The sequence below is a fragment of the Cavia porcellus genome, unplaced genomic scaffold (assembly GCF_034190915.1).
Source record: "Cavia porcellus strain 051 isolate PalLab524CR breed Dunkin Hartley unplaced genomic scaffold, mCavPor4.1 scaffold_20, whole genome shotgun sequence".
In the NCBI taxonomy this organism is placed as follows: domain Eukaryota; kingdom Metazoa; phylum Chordata; class Mammalia; order Rodentia; family Caviidae; genus Cavia; species Cavia porcellus.
In genome coordinates, this window is record NW_026947503.1 from 53,524,967 (window position 1) to 53,545,197 (window position 20,231).

Below are 20,231 nucleotides of genomic sequence, written 5' to 3' on the forward strand. Positions count from 1 at the left end.
TTCCCAGAGCTCCCTCTCCATCCTGCCAGTACCCTTGACAGATACTCATGTAAGCACGGAACAGCTGCCCGAGAGGATATAATACCCTCACCTCCCACATTATGCCACCCAAGATACATGTCGTATTCCCAAGGGAAGCTGAGTTTGAAGAAAAGCAGAGCCTGTGTGCCACCCCCGTGGTTTTCTGTGGGACACAGAGACGTGCAGAAACCTGGAAAAGCGTCAGCTAAACAATCTGGCTGAGCACAGGGGCTGGAAGCCTGGGAAGCACCAACGTTTCGCTCAGTAACTGAATGCAGCTGAGAGGATGTGTGTCGATGAGCTAAATGATATTGCTTCAGTTACAGCAGCTGTCTCAGCATCCACCTATTTCAGTAGTTCTAGGTAATATAGCGTTTGAATATATCAGAAATATACTTTGGCTTTTCTTCTCATTTTTCCTTATCTTAGGTCCCAGTCCAGTAAGAAGTCTCTCCTTTGACAGCTTGGGCTCTGGAGGTTAAATAGAACAATTGAACTCTATCTTCTCCTTCTCAGAATTTCATGCTATTCTGAGAAGCTACACATGGTACTTCCAAGTTGCTCAAATGTTATCTGAGGGTAAAGTTGCTGGAGTTTGTGAGTTCAGCCTTACCATTAGCGTCTTCTATTGCTTTACAGCAATATTTTATATTAAAAACTCTATTGCATTTCCCATATTTATGATTCGGTAGGAAATGAGCAGACTCTATTGGAAAGAGTTGTCTAGAATTCTTTTGAATTAGATATGATCTGAAAATCAATGTAGGAACATGGATTTATTTCACTGGAACATCTCTGTGTGCCACAAGTTCTTTGAGTGCAGAGACCCTGTTTTATAAATCGTTGAACCCCCACAGAGCCTGGCACAGTACTTTAAACAGGAAATATTCTCAATAAATAATTTCTGTTAAAAATATGTGCTTTGGAAGCAATGTTTTCTTTGAAGAATGAGTTCTCTCAGGAAAGTTTTGAAGAGAAAACTACATTACTTATTATTATTTTTTAATCTCTTGTTCCAGCCTCTTTAAAGTAGTTTCATCAGCATCTCTGAGAAATTATTTGTAAAGATTTCCCCCCCTCCTGCTCAGAAACTATCATTTCTGATTTAAGGGTTATAATACTTTATTCTTTCTCTTGCTGGCTAACGCAGTTCATCTTCCCTGTGTCTCTTAAAGTAAGGTTACTGGGGAATCTTTTTATGTGTGTGAACTTTTTTTTCTTTAACTATTCACAACAAATTTTGTGATGTAATAGCAAAGACATCACTTTTTGACATTTTGCTTTTGCCTTTCTCGATTTTCTTTTTCCTTTACTCTAATCCAGCTTTCTTAGCTAGAAGGAAGTTTGAGGCTTTCACGTTAATGCCAGTGCTTTGACCTAGACCACTGACTTGGAGGAGATGAAGGAAAAATTAAAGCAGCAGCCTTCTCTCCCTTTCTCCTATAGGAGGTTGCTGATGCACATACAAACATCTACACATGTGTGGTACACGCACATGCGCACACACACGCATACACACACACTGATAAAACGGCCTGCCTCATCTTCCTCAATCTAACAGTAATTTGGAATTTCCCATCTGATGGGCACATACACAATGATCTCTTTCATATACAGGGTGGTAATTTCACACTAAACACTTCAATTATTTATAAATGGATCTCAGAGACAGCAACTAGCAGCTGGGCTATAGAAGCTGCTCTGAGTGAGGCGTGGCCAGCAGAACCACATGCCACTCTACACAGTGTTATTAATATTTATGTGACTTGATCAGCTAGTTTAGATGCAGGTCTTCCCTGGGCTGTGTGGAAGGAGCCTTCCTATTTTCACTTGCCTGTAATTATAAGCTGATTCCTTCCTTTATCAAACTTCGGGGGTAATCGAAGGTCAGGTCCCTGTGCTGAGAAGTGTGCCAAGCACATCCAAGCCATAATGCTTCCTCCACTTTTCTTTTAGCTCTTTGGAGTCAATTAAAATGTAGACCTACAAGTAGGAAATCTGGAGGCTCCAACTATCAATCTTGGGTTAAGAATCTGGTTTTAACTTTTGACAGAGTGTCATTGACTATGTAAAAGGCATTGATAATCTGGCATAGAGAATCAACCAAAGCAAACTAAGATACTCAAGTTAATGAAGCTACAGATTTCAAAGAGAAATATTTATATACACATACACATACATAAATGTATATGAATAGGTATGATTTGAGTGGAATGTCAGCCCCTGCCCCCACTAAAGGGAAATGCTGTGCACTTAAGGTCCTGCTTAGTTCCTGAAAAATACCTTTTTTCCTCAGTAGAATATCCATATCCATATCGATATTACGATTTTACTATTGAGAATAGGAAAATCATAGTATTTTACTATGAAGAGCAGGTTCCTTCTTGTTCCATAATCTAATCCAAGAGTATATAGCATTGGCTTCCGGGAGCTCCAACATTTCTCAAGTCAAATATGAATGTAGGAAAAGAGTAGTTCTCATGCTGCTTAGGTGATGGGAATTCATTTGGAAACAATGATATGAGCTTGGCTTTGGGTTTTGCATTCTCCACCTGACAATGTGCCTCAGGAGATCTTGCCATCGCGCAGGGAGGGCAACCTTGAAGCTCTGAGGTGATAGCCAGTAGAGGGCATTCCAGGCACACTTTGTCAGCAGGACACTGGAGGAGGAGAGATGCACAGACTCCCATGGGGTTCTTCAGGATGGGGGCCATGGTCCCAACCCCGAGGCAGTATTCTATACATCATTACCCTTCTCACTGATCACTGACCAAGAAAAGAAGATCACAGCAAGAAATAAAGCCATGATCAATGTCAAGAGAATGTCCTTTAACTTTGTGTGAAGTTGTAATTCCTTTTCTGAAAAAATAACTCCGCTCAGTATCTTTTCTGTCTTGGCCAAACAATAATTAATCTTTTTGATTTTGTTTTCTCATTATAATTTTTGGCTGTGAGACTTGCTGTGTGTATGTGTGTACCTGAAAAATGCAAGTGGATTATTTCCTTCCTAACACAGACCAACCTTCCAAGTCTTCCATGGTCCAGCACTGCACCAAAGATGATTACTGTAGAGAGACAAGTTTGAACACTTAAGAGCTAATGACCTGCAGTAATGACAAATTACCTTGTTTGTTGTCTCATTTGTTAGCGACAAATGTCTTTGCTGTGAACTGCCAGGGAGAGGAGATCTGGGTAAATAATCCATAATTACAGTAGAGGAGATGAAGATTGATGGGTAAAGGGAAGTTCTGTCCTTCGGGATCAAAGAACTTTTCCTTTGATTTTCCTGATGAATTAGTTGTTAGCAGATAAATAAGTATAGACAGTGTACATGCTATGCAATTAAAAATCTTCTCTACCTCAATCTGTCTTAATAGATGAAAGTCTGTCTCTGCTGTAGGAATGAACTCAGCAGCTGAAGGGGTGGAGCATAGAGCCCAGCCGATACCCCAGAACCCAGAGTGACCCAGGGGTGCTCATTCTACAGACCAGTGGGCCAGAAACTGGGCTAATGAGATAATCTACTCAGACTTTAAAACAACAAAACCAAACATCTTTCTCAACACGTTACTCCGTTTGCTTCCCCTTCCTCTGATTTCCCAAGGATCTGCTTTCTGCTCAGGCAAGGCTTGGTGCAAACAATTCAAGGACGCTGAGTTTGAAAATAGCAACCGATTTTACATACACAAGGAAAAAGGACTGAAGTCAAACTTGAGGGTGGTTGCAGCTAATTAGCATGTAGGCAGGTTGCACACACTGAACAGAGTGAGATATTTGCTTTCCTTTTTTACAGAGTAGGAACAAGAGGTAAAAGGTGGGGAGAAGTGATTGAGTGCCTGAGGCTTGAATATATATACCACCCTGGGAAATAGAAAAGGTCACAGAAATATTTGGTGCATAGTCTAGAGACTGACTGAAAGCTTGTATCACTGAATTAACTTTTCAATCAACCAATCTAAGTGTTAGTGAGGACCCATGTTCTTATTTTTTCCTCCTTCCTTTGACATAATTTTTGATTCTTTCAAGTACTAAAGCTTTGGTTGGATTTGCTTTAGAAAGACTGATGAACAGAGAAAACCAGAAGGCGTAGACACCTACTCACAGGTTCAGCTTGAGTGGTAATTCTCATTGCTGCTCTTAATCAGCACCTTATTTTACTAAAGAAGTTCAATCAATGATGAACGTAAAGTTGATCTACCTTTGATTAGCTCTGTATTAACAATGAGCAAACCATGATAGCACAGAAGACTAGTTTGGGGATCCTATCTGACTGAACATACAGTCAGGTGCCTTCAAGCAATGCCAGATATGGGAGCACAATTGTTAGGGAGGGGATTGTGGCTAGGATGTGTGATGGAAATGAATGACATTAGAGAAGGAGAGGGGTAGGGGGCTGGTAAGCATCTCGGGCATTGTAATCCTGGTCCAAGATTCTTTTTACAAATCCAGCTGCAAATTGTTGCTCACCTCGAAATGTGCTAGACGTCTCACGCCTTGCCTCGCTTATTATTTTGGATGCACTTGACTGTTTATTCTGCTCTTCTCTTCGGCTAAAGTCTTTTTGTAGCCAGAAGCTATGTATAAGTTGCTAGGGCTACCACAAATAGATGTGAGAAAATAAACTTGTTGGAGCTCAAGAAGTAAAGTGAATACAGAACTTACAGACAGTGAGGTAATTGCTTGTATTTGAGACTTTTGTACCTGGCTTCTTACTCAACATTTGCTGAGATAGAAATCGTAATATTGACTATAAAGCATTGCAGGGTAGACTTGCAGAATTGTGCATGACCTCTGCAGAGATACTTTATTAGCTCCTTGTCCCCACAGGGAGTCCATTTTTATTTGTATTTCCTGTCCAATTCAATGTTTCACACTTATCAGGGTCTTACTGCTAGTTCACTTACTCTCCAATATGATGATAATTAGAAAGAAAAAAATATGATTTCACCCAGCATCTCCCTCTCCACACTGCAATGTTTATATTGAGAAAGGCCATTGTTTCTAAAAGGTCATTTGGGTGAAGTTATGAGAAACAAGTTTTGGTGATATTTGAGGTACTTATGTACTGGGTAGAAGAAATAGGTTTATTGGTCTTAGGTGTAGCTGATGCCAGATGTTGGAGCACAGTTGTTAGGCATGGGGACTGTGGCTAGGATGTGTTATGGAAATGAATGACATTAGAGAAGGGAAGAGCAATATTCGATACCCAGTTTCCCTGGGAAGGAGACAGTAGAGGTCCATCCTAGGCCTAATGGTGGCAGTGTGGACTGAATGTTATATTTATAGCACTCAGGGAAGGTGAAGGAAATTCGCATGGAATTGACGGAGCCATTGTGTTTCAAGGTCCTCGGGCATTCATAGAGTTCGAAATAGGAGTAGTTGTCTCTCTCCTAGATGTTCTGAACTACTTGTGTAACACAGGGCACGCGAGCAATCCTGTAATGGCACCAAGGCAAGCCTAAAAAGGACTAACACGGAACTTGCTGCTATCTCAGAGGGATAATGTCTAAATACATGAAATTCGATCTAAGGAGACAGAGGAGAGTAACCTCCTTTTCCCTCCTCCTTTCTCTCTCCTCCGTCCTCTTCCTAGTTCTTCATCATCAGCAGCATTGTCATCGGCCTCCAGTATTGTGAGAAAAGTCATTGTCGCTTGGTTTTCCTTTATCATAGTTACTAATAATATCCAGGATCATGATAATAACAGTGCCTGGCGTTATTTAGTTCTTAATGTAGTACAATGTAAGGTAGGTGCTGTGCCTGGATCAATTTAATTTTCAGAACAAATTTAAGAGGCGGTTACGATTATTTGTCATTCTTTACATGTAGAAAACTGAGGCTGGATAAATTTTGACATTTCTTCAAGTTTATGGAGTGATTTAGGTAGAGGAGCTTCAGGTACTTGGATGTCCCAGTCCCCTGTTCCTGTTTTGTGGAAATTCCATGCCTTGTTTCTGTGTTGTTGATTAGTGTGTTGAAAACTAAATGAATATCCATTCATTCGGAGGCCAGAGCAATTGTTTTTTGAGTCTTAATTGCTGGACTTTTTTGACTCAAAATTATTTTGACTCAATTTAGTGAACATTGCTGCATCAAAGACAGTGAGAAATATTTTTGCAAAGAAAGAAAAGAGCTGTAGGATACATGGCATTCCTTTCAACTCTGATCCATAGTTTCACTGTCTCTCACCTTAGTCACCGACAGTCCAATCTGAATCAAAAATATCAAATGAAAAACTCTAGAAATCAAAATCAATTTTAAAAACTAATATTTTGTTAAAATTATGAAATCTAGAGTGTTCCTCTGCCCTGCCTGCGACACAATCATCCTTTTGTGCATTGTACCCACCATTTACTCACTTGGTGACCTTTCACCTTTTAGAACTGTGGGCACTGCAGTGCTCGTCATCAAGGAACCTTGTCTAGTCTCCCAAGGCTGTGTCATAACACCTTTCCCCTAACTTCACCTTGTCATGGCGATATGATACTTCACATTATCACAGAAGGCTGGGTCTTGTACAGTAAAAGTTTTTGAAAGAAAGAGACTATATTTATATTACTTTTCTTACCCTCTATTGATTAGTTGTTTTATTTTAGTATTGTTGTTAATCTCCTACTGTAACTTTTTCTCATAGGTGTGCATATGAAACAAAACATCACAGTGTAGGTAGAGTTAGGTTATATCCAGCGCTTCAGGCATCACTGAGGAGACCTGGAACATATCCACATTGGATAAGGTCACGGGTGGGGTGGTGGCCTTAAATGAGGAGAGATCTCATGCTACATTACAGTATCTGCATGTACATGTGAATAAATTCTAAGTTATACCCTAGGTCTTATTATCCTGTGACCCCTCCCTCTCTTCCAAGACAGTGTGAATTTTTTTTCTTATTGCACGTTAACTTTGTAGATATATTACACAAAGAACTCCTACTATTGTAGTGGATTGAGCTGAAGAGACTGCTCCTACTCCAAGAAAATAAAAACCAAGTTAAAAATCAAGCTTCACTTCTCTGTGTTTTATTGTCTTTTGTGCCACAATCTTTACTTCTTAAGCAAGAACAACCATTACAAGATTCTAGAAATGCCATTCTGATCCAGAGGGGCAGGGCCTAACATTTTATATAAAGGGAAAAATAGTATCTTAGGCTTTTGGGTCATATGGTCCATGTTGTAAGTATTTAACTCTGTGATCATAGCCACAGTGCAATAATAGAGAAGAGATAAATGAATGATCATGGCTATGTTACAATAAAACTTTATTTAAAAAATAGAAAGCAGGGCATAATTTACCCACCAGTGTAGTAGAGTTTCAAATCCAGCATGGGTGACAGAGGAGAAACTGAGGATTGGGAATTTAATACCTAAGTAGGGATGGAGACTGATGCATGGGCCTGAGTGAGGTGGGGGGTAGACCTGAGGCATCAGGTCTGATTCCTCTAAAGGCAAAGCCCATGATTAAACATACCTTTTAATTCCTGTGCTTCCTTGAAACAAACAAACAATGAAGAAACCAATCATTGTGTGGGAAACTAGAATGCTTTACTCACTGGACCAAGTAAATAGCAAAAATGTTTGGAGTGGCTGACACTGAGGGATCTTGCTTGCAAACTGTTTGTCACTCTGTCCAGTTTAAGCAGAAAGAAATTCCAGGAGGTCAAGAGAACTGGACTCTGAAGCTTCCCAGCCAGGAGTAGTGCCTAAGCCATTGCAGGCCAGCATAATGACCTTCAAGATTTGACCCCAGAAATCCCACAGCCCCTGCCTCTGCCCCATCGCCTCTGCCACTTGCCTCATTTCTCTCACAGTGGACACTGCCACCTCTCCTTTCCAGATCTAAGTCATACATGTGACTTATTGTTGGAATTCTTACTACTTGAATCTCTGAAGATACAGATTTTTTTCTCTTCTGCTTGGAGAGAAGAGATTTTGAATGTAGTAACTTAATAAAATGAGAGGAAGCTAGGTAAAGACGTGAAATAGCCACAGCTAATTTTTTAAAACGTCCTATGAGAAACAAAATAACAAAACCTAATTTGTTCTCCCATGAATATTCTGTTAGACTTTCTATGAGGAAAAGAAAGATGGAAAAACTCTTAAACTCCCAGCCCACTGGTGAAAGCAGGCAACTCCCCAATTGCCTGCCTTGTGTATTTTTAATGTTAGCAGATTTGAACTAAGATCCAATCAAGACCCATCTCTTGTACTGATTCTCTTTTCGCTTTTATTATGTTCTCCATGTTTCTTTCCATTTCCTTGACTTCTTCTAGAAGATAATTCATTTTTTTCTCATTTAGAAAGAGTCTATTCTTGATTTTCCCGAGTGTTTTCTTTCAATAAATGATTATTTTGCCCATGTGTCCTCTATTTTGACCTCTAAATTGGTAGTAAAATCTAGCAGCTCAAGTTAGTCATACTTGGCTTTGGTTTGGAGAAGTGGTGCTGTACATTTCCTGCTGTGTTACAAAAGCACATATGGTGTGGGCATTCCCTTGTCAGCGATGTCAAGCTAAATCAATGTGTTCCGGTTATTTCAGTTCATTATCAAATTAGCAACTGACATTTCCTCAGTTAATTTTAATATTTATGATACCTGTTATCTTTGACCTTTATTTCATTATGACTTTCAAAATTTGATTTTCTAAATCTATAATTCTTTGTGAATTTTAAAGAAAAATGAAAAATGTTCTCTCCTCAATTATTTGCATTATGGTTGTGTGGAAAGGCAAATCTGATTTTCTTTATCAGTTTTCATTTTGAGTCAATAATTTACCAGCTCCAATGATGCCCAGTGTGGTTTTAAGTTTTTAATATCATAATACTATCATACATTAATATTACTCTAATGGCATGAATTTTAAAGACATTCTGGGAGGCTGAAAGTGAAGAATCACAAGCTCAAGCCCAATCTGGGAAATTTAACAATTTAGTAAGACCTTGTGTCAAAATTTAAAAACAAAGGGCTTGGAATGTAGCTCAGTATGAAGGCACTGCTTTCAATTTAGTACTGTAAAAAACATACTTTATTTTTTTTCACTGAATTCCTTTTTTTCAAGTTGTCCCAGTTTGGAAGAGCGTCCGTACTTTCCAGTGTAATAATATACCTCAGGCCCACTTGGTATGTTTCTTTGAAGAAAAAAAAAATTCAATAAGCCCTGGTTCTTTGTAGTAGAAAATGGAATTTAGTCTCTTACATGATAGCGAATCCTTTGCTACCATGATGTCATTGCTTTTTGGGCTTTTCAATGGACAAAGCAAGAAAATACAACTTTTTGTGGGAAAAATGAATGCATTTATGTTGATACTTCTAATATTTTTTGAATTGGCTTTTTAAAAGCTGATAATTGCTTGAATATATATTGTATAAGCAGCGATCCACATTTACCAAGAGATGAAAACAGTAGTCCCAGGAAACAAAAGAGAAGAAACAGGGACATGACAACTGGATATTTTAGGAGTGTTTCCAGGGATGCAGAGATTAGACTCTGAGAGGAGATGTTCCTTACTCCAAAATGGAGTGGAGAAAAAAAAACTGTCTCCAAATATATTGCATTCTCCACAAAACAGATACAAGGTTTTCTTCCTCTTCCAATACTGCTGTGCTTCTGACTGGGATAAAGTGGCAATAAGAGATCACAGGTCATTGTGTAGCTAGCTGTTTGAAGGCAAGCTATTTTCCAATACTAGCTGCTAAATTACATTGTAAGGGGATACTAACCCCATTTTTCTCAGTTTATATTTTAGCTTTAATAATAAAGTCTCTGAGGGTTTTACTCAGAATACTCTTACACATATTCACATTTACCAACATGGGCAAACATCTTTCCATTATTCTTGAATCCAGCCCACCCCATCTTTTTGCGTTAACTTTTATTTTCTTAAAAGAATATTCCTCAGTATTTCTGTGCACTAAGTCTGTAAGTGACCAACCCTAAAGATTTGCTCAGTGGGCATCTCTGTTTTGCTTTCATTCTCAAATTTTATTTAATTGGGTATAACATTTTATATTTGTAATTGTTTTCACTCTCAGATTAAAAAATATGTTTCCTTCTGGTCTCTATTATTGCTGATGATAAATCTGGAAATACCTGTATAACTGCTCTTCTGTAAGTAATGACTTTTTTCTCCAGGCATAATTCCAAATTTTCCTGGGTGAATCAGGGTGGGGGCGGGGTTCCGGAGATGATTGACATGTAGGCTAGCAAACTGACGAGAAAGACTTTCCTTAATCGTGAGTAGCAGCATCTCACATGCTTGCAGCCTGTATGGGCTGACAAAGGAAGAAGAAGGAGGAAATTGGGCTGCTTGTAGAAGCTCTGCTCTGCTTGGGCTGCTGTGTGATTACTCCGGCCATTTCCTGTACACACCAGACTCCAGTTTCTTCAGCCTTTCCCCATGGGGTCATACAGCCACTTTCCAGAAGCTTCCTGCCCATCAGTCTTAAACTGATGTTGCATGCTTGATCCCCTTTTTTTTCTGGAGTTTCCACTTTCTTGCCCTGAGCAGCTACTGGCACCTCTGACTTCCTAGTGGGCACACAACCCTGTGAAGAATTCCATCTCTGATTCTGTAAACCTATCTAGTAACTCATCATGAATAATTAAATACATACGTTTTCTTTTGGTTCTGTTTCTCTAACCAGTACAGAGAGGTCTGAGAACTTAGAGCAAAGAACAGTGATTTTGGAGCAGAAAACTTGAAACTAAACTATCCAGATCATATCAACGTTTGGTTACAATATATTTTAATGCAATGTTCAGAGAAAAAAAAGTTTACTCTAGGTTATATGTCTAATAAACTTTTTCTTGTTACTTGGGACAATTTCAGTTGAAAGAGTGGATTATATGAGCAAATGCATATAGACAGTGTAATTAAAGAGTAGATATCATTGTGATACACTGCATATACTATTGTACCATAATTGCTTGGGCTATATACTTCAGATTATTAATGGAATCATTAATTGGGTTACATACACAATACCAATTTAAATGCCTTTGTTTTGACTATTGAGTAACCAGATGAGAAATCTGTAGCCAAGAGTTTGGCTATACTATATATATATATATATTTTTTTTTTTTTCAATAAATGAGGTATAGGAAGAACTATCACTCCATTGAGTATGGGGCAATATCAGTTTTACTGCTCACAGTCCAAGATTAAAATGAAATGTTTCATAAATGTAAAGTATTCTATCAAATTTCAACCAGCTGTGCAAACAAACAAACACAGCAAAAAACCAAACAGCAATACAACAGTAAACCAAGACATGGGTAATGCTTGTGACAAATTGCCTAAGAAGGAGAACAGATAGTGTTTGTGCATTAGACCACCCAAACTCATTTCCTTTCCTTAGTACGTGAGGAGCCTGAGGTCCAGCGAGTTGAAGAGATCCCTCAAGAAGATCCAGATAATGGGCCAGTGCAATGGACAGCAGCGAGGAGCAGCCTTGTGATAGTTTTTAAAATATTTTGATCTACGGTGACATTATAGAGTATCCATGATATTTTGTTCAGGACCATGGAGATAATGTGCTAGATGACAGCTGACCCCTCAGCAGTGTTACTTCTGCTTCCTAATCCTACACCACTGTAGATGGTGCTGGGTACGTGAGGGGCAGTAAGGTTTGAGAGACCACCAGCAATCAGAAGGAAAGAATAAATGCCTGCAAGCAAGCATATCATCAGCTGGACATTCAGTGTCGGTCTTCTCAAGTGAGCAGAAAATGATTTGCCTTTGTCTCATCCCACTCTCCCCATATCGTTTTGGTATTGTGTTCCCCCCAGCTTGGCAGGGTCACAGCACCAAGCTATGGACATCTACAATGGCAAGCTCCCCAGGAAAATGGAGACAGTGAAAAGAGAAACTGTGTGAGAACTTTACTGAACTCAGTAAGCTCTTTATCTCCTCCTGGACCTCTCTTCTGTTCACAGAACAGCTCTCTTGATCTTTTTTGTCATTGCTCAAGAAAGGTGCTTCACTGTTTGCTGCTACACCTGAGATGTTCCCTTGGCTCCCTGCCTGCAGCCTCTGGTAGCTGAAACATTTGTCAACAAGCATGATGGTCTGTCTGGGTTATTCATCTTCCATCACGGTACAAAGTACCCCAAACAATTAACTTACAAGGCTTAATTTAGCTCATGCTATTAAACTGACCGGCGCAGCCCCCCAATGAGACAGAGGACGCTCTTGTGGGTAACAGGTAACTGCCACTTTATTGACGTGGGCTCTGGCTTATATATACGGCCGTGACCAATCACAGGCTGCCACAAGGAGGCAGGGTTGGGATGGAACGCGGGCTCTGGCCAATATACCCAGCTGTGGTCAATCAGGGGTTGCCACAGAGTCAGCACGGGGCGAATACGGAGTGAGCACGAGGTGCGCACGGGGTGGCTAATTTGGAGAGGGACATAGCGCATTGCGGAAGCTGACGTGGTCCTTAGTCCCGGGCCGCGTGTGTTGAGCGCCTGCGCCCGACATTAAACTTTTCATTTCATGCTTTTATGTCTCTAGTAGAGGTGCTAGATGGCAATGGAAATGAAATGAGGAAGAGTTTGGGTCTCCTGATCCTCTTTAAAGACACATCTCTAATGCCTAAACTAAAGGCCACCCCACTGACCCCAAAGATCCACCACTTCTCAGTAGTGTTCCCCTCAAAACCAAATCTTGGACATTTGGAGGTCACTCACGATCAAAATGATAACAAGATTCATACTTGATCCCTCAGGTTCGGTGTCCGCATGAGGCACAATCACCATGTCTTGGTGGCATTTCCATTCATTATACGCTCCACTTCCCCCTTCAGTTTATTTCCGGAAAAGAAAGATTTATCACAGTTGTCCCCTAAACTGTAATTTAGGGGCATTTGTTTTAGATGAGGAACAAACTAGATGGGAAGTTTTATCTACCTAAAGTTTTATTTCTTTTAAAGTGAGTTTCTTCCACGTTCACAGCATAAAGTACATTACTATAAAGTTTTATCCTCTGTGGTCATCAACTGTAGCATTTTAAAATAATTAAATATTAAATATACTTAATATTTTTAAATTAAATATTAGATTAATATTTAATATTTAATAATAAATGTTAATATTTTAATTAAATATTAAATATATTCAATATTTTTAGCCAGTGTTTTACTAATGATAGTACAAGCCAGCAATTTAGTCTACCTTTTTCAGAGTTTTTCTTTTTAAATATTTGTTGAAAGATACTACAAAACTGACTTAAAGGGAAATAAGAGGTAAGTTGTTATGATATTAGTGGTGTTTATGTAACCACATCGAAGTCAAATTATGTGGTGAAAAAGTAAAACAGTGTTAGTACCTTAAACTGACCACACCCAGGCATGTGCTTCTTTAGAGAAGACTGGAAAAGACAGGAGGCATCTAGAATGATCTAGCATCACATGCTAAATGCAGGTTTCTCCTTCAGAGCACAATATCAGCATTTATTTTTGCAGGGTAACAGATTTCACTGGATGCTGAGAACTGAGAAATTGCTTTCTAACCCAGAATTTCAGCTCACCACAGACTTCACTTTGTAAATCTGCAGGAAACTCCCTTTATACTGGTGGATGAGCGCCTCAAGAAATTCTTAAGAACAGTTTGAGGACGTAGGGTTTGGAAAATTAGAACGAAGCTCAGTACAGATGCCTAGATGATTTCTGATCAAAACAGAAATCACAGCTTACCTGTGATTACAACTGTATCTATTAGCAACCAAGATTTCCTTGGGAAATATTCATACAAATGCTCTCATGCTGGGAGAGCTGTCACTTTTTCACACAACAGTTCTCCTTTAGTCTCTGAATCAAAGAAAAGAGGTGGAATCTTCTTTAGGCTGGATCCTCGCTGCCATGAGTAGCCTGGAACTTGTGTAATATGAACAAGGCGCTGAAGAGTTCTAACCCCATTGCAACTGCAAAGGAATACTTTGAGCCTAATTAAAACATTCGGTTCTTCTCTAGAATATTTTTATTACTATACATTATAATCCTTGACACCTTTATGGATACCTCTAATATTTGTAGGCTCATGGCACGAAAGGGAAAGATGACTTTTCAGAGCCGTCTCCCATCCTCTGTTGAGATGGGACTCTAGGAACAGCTGACTGTTAGAGTCTCACACTTTGTCATCTTAGCTGTCCTGCTCTTCACAGCAGACAAAAGGCAGTCATCATACTTGTAGTGACTGAACTGAAGAAAAATGGGTAAAACTGCATTTTCCCAAATGTAGATCTCAGTACATTTCTGTGTTGAAATTAGCATCAGGAAAGGACATTTTCCTGCTGAGTGAGGATGTTGTTGTCATAAGGTGAAAACTTTTTCTGCCCCCTGGTACCAAGATGGAGCATGCTCCAGAAAGGAGTTCCTCTCATTATAACTTCGCATGGCTTGTTCACGTACAGAGCCAGTTCAGTGGTTCAAGGCAAAGTATTCACAAATTGCTGCCCTTATGCCCACTTAAGCCTCAAGAAATGATTTTCCCCCTTCCATTTTATTTTATGATACAGGATTATGTCAATGTCATGAAAATTTCAAAATGAAAATTCTTTCCTGCCAAGTCATAATGCTCAATGAAAAGCCAGGAAAGGTGCAGCTTCCTAATTAGGGATTCAGATGAGGAATCCAAACACAACAGAAGACAGTTGGAAAGGAAAAACATGAAGAAAATAAATTTCTAAACAATATACGATTATAATTATTTTAGTATTAAAATTTGACACTTTTCTTTCTCTTTCCTCATTAGAGCTCATGAAACAGAGCTGTGACAGGGTCTTGCTTTGTACTTACAGGGAAGAACGAAGACTCCCATGCTCAGGGAAGTCCTGAACAGGCCAGGCTTCTTTGCCCACCCATTGGTTTCTACATGACTGTCTATTCTTCACCAGAGTTAAGCATAAAAGAAGACCATTTTCCCTGAATTTTAGGGTCTTCAGTTTCGAAGTTTTTCATGTCATATCCCACTTAAATCAAAAAAGTTCTGAAGGCTTAGGAAGTAGCTCAGTGGTAAATATTTGCTTAACACCTGCAGACACTGATGGGATCCATTCCCAACACCATGAAACAAAAAGTAAAAAAAAAAAAAAAAAAAAAGTAAAGCATAGTTACACTTTTCTTTCATTAATCTTCTTTTGTTATAGAGATATCAAGCACCAATTACTGATGGGTGGGGAAACAATACTCTTTTTTCTCCCTGATTTATCCCATACTTATTATAATAAGACAAAGGGAGCATTTGTTTAAGCTTCTTCATTTGTTTTGAAGTTCAAGGAAGCTGAACACTGTGTGTGTGTGTGTGTGTGTGTGTGTGTGTGTGACAACTTTCTGAAAATTTTTACTTAAGATTGGATACAAAAGTTAAGGTTTGTGGAAAATAAGGCATTGCTTTGGTAATCCACGTAAAGCATGTTTCTAGCCTCAGAACTCCCCAGGGAGGGCAAGATCTGGCCTTGAAGGAGTGATTGACACTTAGAGTTCAGCAGTGATGGGTTCTCAGTGGAGCACAGAGTCCCGCGGACATCAAGGACTTTCACTAACTTTATGTCCTCTTGAGTGAGAGGGTAGTCACGTGTTCCACAGTGCTTTGTTGCTGTTGTTTTTATGATGTATTAGTGTTTTAGTTCTGAGAGAGAAATGAGGGACAAAACTTCTAACACAGTAAATAAACCAAAGAATGCCTTCCCTGTAGGCTAATAAATGTACCTTTTAAAAAACATAGAACATTTAGTTAATTTAAATGATCACATCTGTGATTCAAAATACATCTGGCCTTCCAGAAAACAGCTGGGCCCAGAAGCCAAAATGGTGAAGGTTGAATACCATTGTAGCAGAGAGATAATTGGTCTCAGAAGAAAAGGTTTCAAACACTCAGCTATTCAACATTATTTCAAGGGGTGTCTCAGGAGGGGGACTGATCTTGACATGCCAGTCTTTCTTGTGTGGTGTCCTCTGACTGCGCATGAAGACAATGACAGTTAGCAGGGGAACTGGAGCTCCCAGAACACTTGCAAGAAGTTCAATCCTGTGGCAGGCAGACTCCAAATCAGCCAAGATGTGGGTTCTTTGTGTCAGCCCACTGTCTTCAAAGCAAGCCCCGACTCTGTGACACACACAGAGGAAGACCATTTGAAGAAGCATCTCTGGACTAGGGAGAAGTGCATATTCTGAGATTGTGTTCTGCCACCAATCCCCAGTCCTGGGTCGCAGAAGCCCTGGGAAACAGAGCGACTACTATCAAATTAGATTTCCGATGTTCCCAAGAGTGAGTTTTACACTCCGAAAAGATAATTCACAGATGCCTTTGGTTTTAAATATTAACAGTCTAATAAAGTTAGGCCCTGAAAACTTGAATTCTTGTCTAGACTTGTAGATCTTTTATGGATAACATTGGAGAAGTTTCGTAGGACTTTATGTTAATGTATTGTGCCACTTATGAACTTGGATCACTCACCTTCTTTTAATATTTAAAACTGCTTTTATACATTCAATGTAATTTCCTCTCTTTTAAGTAGTTTTTTTTTTGATTTAAGAAACTTTTCAAGTTCTTAATTCATCCTTACAAATCTAATAAATTCACCTTATGAATAAGATGAATCTTAAGCTTCTTTAAATCGGTGGTTCTCAAAGTGTGGTCCTCAGGCCAGCATGTTCATTGTGATCTGGGAACATGTCAGAGATGCATAACACTCACGTCAGATCTGTTGAGCCTGACCCACAATGCTTTAGTGAGCTGTCCAGGTGATTCTGATGCATGCTGAGGCTGACAACCAATGATTTTTGTGTTCCACTATTATAGGCAAACTTACAAGATTGCCAGTTGTTATCACAAATCTAAACAATCCCTTAATCACACATTTCCCATCAAATCACGTGTATGCTTTAGAACAACCTGTGTCAAATTCTCTTACACATTTTCAAAATAGACCAAAATAGCTCATAGTTTTCTTTTGAAATCTAACATTTAAAATATAAATTATAAAAGGTATAATTTTTTAAAAATAACTTACTCCCTAAGGAAATAATTCTGATATTGTCTATTAAGCAAATTAAAATTTCAATGACCTTCTTAACACCAGGAGTTTGCTAACTCAGCTGCGAATCTGAGTCTGTAGCTGGTAACACTTGGCGAGCTCCCTTTCAGTCACTGGATAATAGAACCTTAAATTTAACCAGGGGTATGGTCACTTTCACATACTAGTTTGGATATGAGATGTTTCATATCTTGATTCTGTAGGAAAATTAGAGTCCAAGACTTTAGTCAGTTAAAGCATATGCCCAGCTTTTGTAAATCAATGTATTCTTTCTTTGTGTTTTAGATTTATTTCTCGTCTTAACAGTATGACAGCTGATTTCCAACTCTAAATTACTGCTAGCTGGATTCAGAGAAGGCTGTCTAGTCCTACAAAGGCTATTTCCATGGCAATGACATGGGGTCTGTGAAGCCCTGAGCACCCCACCTTTGCTCAGGGAATTATAAATATTAGGTTTTGTGCTTACACCTACAATTGCTTTTTAGTCGAATGGAGATGCCATTGTACTTATGATATGTGACATTTTCAAACAATATTTTATATTGGTTTTATGTCTTTATACTTTTTGTTCCTGAGCATCAAGATACAGTTCACAAAATAAGTATTCATGGAAAAATTTTTCTTAAGACAATGTTTATTTGAAAACCAAACTCTCAGCAAATGAAAGGACGACTTCACCCTATGAGATGCATTTGTTTGTCTTAGCAATCAGGATCCAAAAGCAAAATGCTTTTAGCCAAAATGAAGCATGTAGGATAGAAAGATAAGATATGTAAAGTGAATATTGGTGTAATATGCAGGCCTAGAGATGCTGCAGCTAATGAGCATCGTTAAGGGGATATATTTGGAAATGATTTTCTAATGGAGTGTTGCAGATTTAATTCTGGCTAACTTAAGTCATATCCTCTTCTCTTTATGTGAGTGAACTGCTTATGGACACCTCCACTGTTATTGATAAGATATCTTTCACCTGGATTATAATAATGTTACCCTAGTGGTCTCCATATTTCCAGTTAGGGAAGCTTGCCTCCAGCCTCACCACCCCGCTCCCACATATTCTGCCTACCCGTTTACACAAGTGCCACAGTGACCACATCAGTCTTGGCTCTGAATTCTCCAAAGCCTTCCCATCTCATTCAAGAGGAAGCATCATCTCTATGGTGGTCTCTGTAGTCTCTGTGAAAGGAGCTTCATTCTTTCTCACCTCATTTCTCTGTTTCTATTACCCAGTCACATTGACCTGAGTACTAAACACAACAAACATCGCTTGCCTCAGAAACTTTGAATTTTCAATTTCCTCTGTGTAGGAAGTTTAGGGTTTCCTGGGACTTCCAAGCTCACCTTCTTCATGTCTTTGATCACATATTATTTGTTTATCAAGGCTCTTCCCATCTGTCTACTGGAAATATCGATATCCACTTTTGCACCGCCTGGCTGCTATTTTATTCTCTTTTTAAATAATGTTTATTAATTTTTCATTACAATATCATCACCATATTCTACCTAGAATGTATACTCTATGAGGTCAGGGAATTTTGTCTCTTTTTTCATATTTATTGTATTTTTCATGTTTAAAATAGCATCTCTTCTTTTAGTCGGTACTAATAAGTAAATTATGTTTGAAGGAGTAAACAAGTGAAAGTTTTTAAAGCCAGGATTTGTTTATTATTCATCTCCTCTATCTTCCATTGAGTGTCCGAATATAATTCTGAAAATTCTAGATGTGATTATCTCCAGAATGTGTCTTTCAGTGGATACATTGTAAATGACTGTTAAAGACAACTGTGAAGACTCTTGTCTTTCCAGCCCTAGGGTGAGCCCAAAACAGGGTGGGATGGCAGGGCTTCCTGTAACAGACTGAATGGAACATCTAACTGTAACTGCTGGCAGCTGGAGCCCAGAAGTTTTTAGAATCTCTTCCTCTAGATCTGTTAAGGTCTTTCTCCTGCATTCCCTAACCCTCAGACCTGTTCCCAAGCATAATATCGGAGAGAAGAAAGAGTAGACAGAGCTCTGTTGCTCATTTCCTACTAGGGAAAGGGGAATCCAGTATCTTTAGGCTGTACTCTTTGGTCTTTTTAAAGAACACAGACATAGCAATGACTGCTATCTCATGTGTGATGACTCTGAGAAAATGGCACAGAAAAATATAATACTACCAGGCCCAGGGAAGTTCCCCAAAGAGAAGATAGGTGCCTTAACTCGCTACCTGCTGCCATGGGATAAGGAAATAGGCACTCAGTCCAGAAAAGCATTTTGGGATGCAGCAGTGTGACACATAGGCAGATATTAATTGGAGTTAGAACGTAAGAGAAAATAGGAAAGGGGATTCAAATTGAGAGGTTGAAGGAGACACACTCTGATGGAGAGATTCTGACTGATCCATTCATAAAAGAAGGAAACCAGCCTCTGTGGACTGAATAGCTGGCATGAACCTGACTCCCACAGGCCCTCTTCTCAGTTCAGTGTTTGCAAGATGATCCTGGGAGAACTCAATCACACGAGAGACCTTTTTGCGATCATTTTTTTCTATTTTGGGGGAATTTAAATCAGGTTTGACAATGATGGAAGACTACTGGGCATCATTGACTGTTTCTTTTCTTTTCTTTTTTTTTCATTATTGGGAATCAAACTCACGACCCCATGCTTGGCAGGCGGGTACTGTGCCACTGAGCTGTGTCCCCAGCTTCGTCACTGACACTTAACTTGCATCCTCAGTCTTGAGGGGGATGAGAAAGGTTAGGGAAATCAAGGATTAATGAAATTTTTGCCAACTTTTAGACAAACACTTTTTAAATGATTAATGTGTCCTGTGTGCAGAGATTGAGAAGGAATTTGATTTGAAGTTTTAAGGTAAGAAACAGTGCGAAGTGAAGGTCAAGCCTGGTTTTGCTCTTACGTACCAGATATCCGCAGACCCAAATGAAGTTTATTTCACATGTTTCTTTATAGCAAAAACTGTTGTCTTCAATTGACTCAGAAGAAGAACAAACCCAAAGACTGTTTTTGATCAGTAACAGGTTAGGGATGCATGGGTTTGTTCGTGCTCTGTCCCTGTGGTGGGCTCTGACACTATCAGTACCTCGGCATCCTGACTGTTTTAAATTAAAGACCTGTAGAGATCCGAAGATGCTGGAGAAACTTGACTCTTACACTTTTATTTGCCTTAATACTAG